The sequence below is a fragment of the Camellia sinensis genome, chromosome 6, assembly GCF_055761805.1.
Source record: "Camellia sinensis isolate YWXY chromosome 6, ASM5576180v1, whole genome shotgun sequence".
NCBI classification, from domain to species: Eukaryota; Viridiplantae; Streptophyta; class Magnoliopsida; order Ericales; family Theaceae; genus Camellia; species Camellia sinensis.
The window spans coordinates 164,448,703-164,454,195 of NC_138966.1; positions in this window are offsets into that span (position 1 = coordinate 164,448,703).

Here is a 5,493-nt window from a genome sequence, read left to right on the forward strand (position 1 = left end):
CAGTGGAAAAAGGAATGATAATCAAGGAGCAAGGGATGTTAATATCGGCCAACAAACAGACATTTTTCAGAAGCAAAAAAGGTGACATATGCAAAGAAAACAAAAGTACAAAGATGAAGACCCTAAGAACTAGGGACTAAGGCAAGAACGTCGGACTAATCTACTTCAAACGGTTGACGGTGGTTCAGCATTGGCAATCAGCTGGAAGAGCTTCTCTACCACTATCTCGGCAACAATTTCAAGAAGGGACGTGGTTCTAAGACTATGCGGAAAACAGAAACGAAGGCAAGAATCTGGAAATACAACAAGAAAAACAAGAAGAGAAAAAACAGAAGTCAAGAAGATGACAAAGTTCAAAGAATAAAGCCAAGTGCACAGGCACTAAGTAAGTATGTGAAGAACAAGAAAGTAATGACCCAGACACAATGCTAGCAACAGAAAGCAGATATGACAAGAATAGTTCCAGGCATTCAAACAATTCAAAACTTGAAGACAGACGAAAATAAAAGGTAACAGATGGCAAGTAAACAGATTCAAAAGAGTTATGAAAGATTGAGCTTAATAGCAAGTAAAGAGTTTATGAACCTACCAAGTGAAATGAACACCGATATGAAAATCGCCGGAGTCAAATAGGTGACTGGAAATCGGGAACTCACCAGAGAGTGTGAGTGGAGCAGTTTCAAAGCTCTTGGAGTTTACGAATTAATGGAACCAGAACCTCGGCTAGGAGGTGCGATTTCAAGCAGCTTGGAAAGCATGAAACTTGATTCTTGACACCAGTAGACAGTAAAGTCCAGAGAACTTTGAGGTCGGCAAGTTTGATCTCGGACAGAGGGGCACAGATGAACGAACAGTGTAGGTTCCATCACCTCAGAATGCCGAGGTAATAGAACCTAGGGGGCAGTTGTGGGGATATATTTTCTGAGTACCAACACGTAGCAAGGTGACGCCGACGTGTCAGCCGAGGTGGCACGTGTCTTGGTCGTTTTGCCGAGGTCATCTCGGCTAGGCCGAGGTTGCCTCCGAAGATATCGGAATCCGAGATAAGCGGATAAGGGACAAGAGTCCTAGAATGAAGAGGAAACTCAACTTGGATATGGACAAGAGTCCTAGATTGGGAGAAGACTTCAGTTTGGTGTAGACGGCGCCCGCGTGGGCCTCATGCTACAGTTCGGACTCGATTTGTGTCACGGTTCTTAATCTGAACCAAAGAGTCCAAATCTGGCAAATCGTTTTGAGAAAAACAGATTTTTTTGAAAGTAGTGCCAAACATGGACTGCTTTGCCAGATACAGAGTCGCCACCTAAATATTTTAAAATGGGGTAATTTAGGAAACCCTGACTCGGTGCCGAAGGCCACATGTCCGTCATCACCGGAGTTGTCTCGGCTCGGGAGCTTGGGTACGATCGGGGAAGGTCAGCTATGAGCACCCCCTTTCGCCCGGTCCGAAGACCGGCCTCTACTAACCATGATATCCGCGTTTGAAAACTTTACGTGTTCTTATTCCATTTATTAGCCTAGAATTACTATGTTGTGCGCGCAGCAAACAAGTATAGACTAGATTGCCTAATTTGGAAATAAACATTGCATATCCGTTTGTTTTGAAAAATGTTTTGGATTTGCTACTCGCAAGTAGGCTAAAACACGGATTTCAATGAGTTCTTCCAACTCAAACAAATCCAACCTTCACCCACAGGCATTCAAGCAATTATAACACATAAGCATCTAGCCACATGTTAAGCATGCTGTCATGGTAACATTCACACTCATGTGATATGCTAAAGCGGAAATACTTACATCGTACTCCGTGCCAAAACAGTAACTAGTTAGCAAAACATGCATGTCATAGTTCATGTTAAATTGCCTAATGCAACACATACAGGATGCAATTAGATAGGCTCGGCTATCCTAAACATGGCATGTGAGAAATGTACAACTATCACATATTCAGTTTAGAATTTGATGTACAAATGCAGTTAGCATGATGTACCGAGCCTAATGCATGTAATACAAATGCATGGATGCACACATGCATAGCATAAGGTATGCTAAATTAGACGTGCCCTAATACTAACCATCAAAGCAGGTAAGTAAAAGGGAAGAAAGAAGTGGGGATGGAAGACATACACACACTCACGCACACTTATTACAGATTTGCCCTCGCTCGGAGGGACCAAATAAATATTACAAATTAATTAACTACACAAGCTAATTAATATTACAAATTAACTAATTAACAAATTAACTAATTAATTAAAGCAGAAAAACGCCTCGGGAAGCGTGCCACCATGCGCAAGCTGCCTCTGTTTTCCTTCCTTTCCTCCTCTGGAGGCTGTCAAAGCCTCAGGACTGCATCCTTGGACAGAGGGGATCATCACCGGCTGAATGAAACTTCCACCGGCAGTGTAGTATGGCCATCGGCACAAAATAGGGTCTGTCGGCAGAGAAAATTGTGCCGGTCGGCACATTACACTGCCGGTCGGCAGAGTATTCCTGCAGAACCTGCAACTCACAGCAACAAAGGGTAAAACAAGGCATGGCAGCATATTTCAAGGCATGTATGCATCAACCATGTCTCTTATCATTGTGATGACTCAACGGGACATGTGCCTCGGTTTTCGGACCACCAATCACGCATTTCCATGCATGATGGCCCAAAGAACCGAGTATGCAACTTTGATTTCAAATGCATGCAAACCAATCAAACAAACAAGGCCCTATTCCTATCACCAATTCAAGGAACAAGGCATGCATGCAAGATGCAATGCAACCTAGGCATACAAGCTAGGAATGCAACATGACATGGCAATGCACTTATGCAATCATGCAAGCATACATAGGGCAATGCAAATGGATGGCAAGATGGACTTATACATGAATTAGGCAGCTCTAATAAGGCCTAAAACAGTGGCCATAAGTGCTAAAGAGTGAGGGCTAAATGGCATACACACACACATGCACATAAGGGCCAACACTTAAGCACAAATCAAGCAACATTCAAGCACACTTGAAAGGGACAAACATGAACAATTAGCATGCATTATAAGCTTTGAAATCATGCTAATACATGGTGCCAAACCAAGCAACAAATCAAACCTAGCATGCACCCAAATGGCCTAAGTGTTCGAAGCAAATCAATGAGGCATTGAACTACACTTAACATGACCAAACATGGCATGCGAAGAAAGACCAAAATTAGAGGTTTAGCATGTTAAAACAAAACTAAAGGACTACTTAGATGGCATCTAAGTGGCCCAAATACAAAGGCACACACCATGGCCAAAACATGGAGCATTGCAACACATGCTTTCAAAGCATTAAAGAGGCATGCGAGGCAATCAAACGAGCATGGAAATGGGACTGAAATAGCATGTAGAATGATTCCAAATCACCAAAACAATGCAAAGATGGCATGCTACACATGCACATACTCAAGGCCAACAAGCCCAAATGCAAAGGAGCCATATAATGCATGCAAAGATCAACCCAAACGACTATGGACAGAGCTAAAACATGGCAAAATAAGCACATAATCTTCACAAATGCAAGCCCAAAACATGCTCCAACAAAGGCTAACAACCTAGAACATGTTAAGGCACAAATAAGGCATTACATGGCAACTATGCTAAACATGCATAAGGTTCCAAAACCAACTTGAAATCATGTTATATCATGGATATATAAGCATGAAAAACAAACCAAACATGCTCAACACACACTCAAGCATAGGCTTCCTTAAGAGGCCAAAATGTGTCCTTTTCAAGGACAACAAGGAGAGGGGGTGGCCCTCTCCTTTTTAGGACTTCAAAGCATCATCTTCACCACTGAAATCCCTCAAGATTTCAGTGGTGAAGAGACCTCAACACCAAAATCCCGGAGCTAACACAAAATGGCTCAAAATGAGACCTTTTGAGGCCTAAGGGTGGTCAACAACCCTCAAACAACAAAACACTCTTAATAAACAACAAAGAGGGCTTAAAAATAGAACTTTTTTATGTTATACAACAAGCACAAAAACAGCTCTAAGATAGGTATAAAATCAAAGCAAAAATGGGGGAAAAAGGGACTAGTTTCTTACCCTTGTAGTCCTATTCAACAATGGTGCTCCAATGGCCTTCTTGAGCTTGAATCCAACACCAAAATCTCAAAACACACTCTTTGGAACCTCAGCTCCAAGAGGAAGGTGAAACACTAGGTGTTTGTGTGCAATAGTGAGACACAAAACACCTAGTGAACAAAATGAGAGGGAAAGAGAGATAGAGAGTGTATGTCTAACCCTAACCCTAGAAAAACCAGAGCTCTCCTCTGTCTTCTCTCCTCAAAAATGTCTAAAAGCCCTCTTCTTGCCCTAGAGAGAGTCCCTCTCTATATGCCTCTTGTAAAGCTTACAAGACAAGCTTTGCAAGAGGGAGATCCCTCCATACACGTGTATGGAGGGGAGCAAAAGTTATACTGCTGTCCAAAAATATCTGCAAAAGCAGATGAATAGCAATCGGCCGGCAAAAAATGCCATCTTGGCCAAACAAAGTGCCGACCGGCACAAAAAAGTGCTGACCGGCAACAAATAGTGCCGACCGGCAGACTATTTTGCCGGTGGCAGCAAAAACCAGCCGGTGGCATCTAGCCACTGCCGGTGGTGGGTAGGGATGGTCTACAAGCCCTACCCTGCCTCTCAAAGGCAAGATGCAAGTGTTTGGTGCAAAACCAGACACTAAACGGTCGAATTCGGGGATCCTGAGGCATGGCGCGCGAGCCGAGACCTCCAGGAACTCCAAACGAACACAAACATGGATGATCACCGGGTGTTCAAACGGTGACGTCCAAGTCTTGAGGACGGTCAAAAATGGGGTGTCTACAGTTGCCCCTCTTTGACAGAACTCGAAAGTCATAACAATGACGGGAGTGAATGTCAAAGCCCAAAGACGACCCATTTTTGACAAGGCCGAAGACTCAGACAAGCATACAAGACAAATAAGGTATGCGCCCGGAGGCAGGGGCAAAATGCAAGACAATGCACGAAGCCGAGCATAACTTATGATCATGCAAAGAAAGCTGTAATGAAGCAAACATGCGACAATTTTAAGCTAGCATACCAAACTACACTACAATGCAGAAAGGATGTAAGAGAATTATGGAATTCTCAATACGTCTCACTCGGGAGATACAATACCTGTGCGGGTCGTCTGGTTGCACCAGCCTCAAATGAACCGTACATACAATATCGTGCCTGCAAAGAAAACAAACTTAACAGGTACAATATTGTTAGCGACATGCATGACAATGCAAGGATAGTGGTATACTCGAAATGCGTGACAGCGCAAAGCAAGTGGGGGGCATAACAATGCTGTGAAAATACAAACATGTAAGTGGAGCATGCGGTCTACGCAGGCAACGAAATTGATCATAAGCATGCGATCTACGCAGATAATGAAGTTTAACAAACATGCGGTCTACGCAATCAAAACGTGCGGTCCACGCAGGTGATGAAACTGA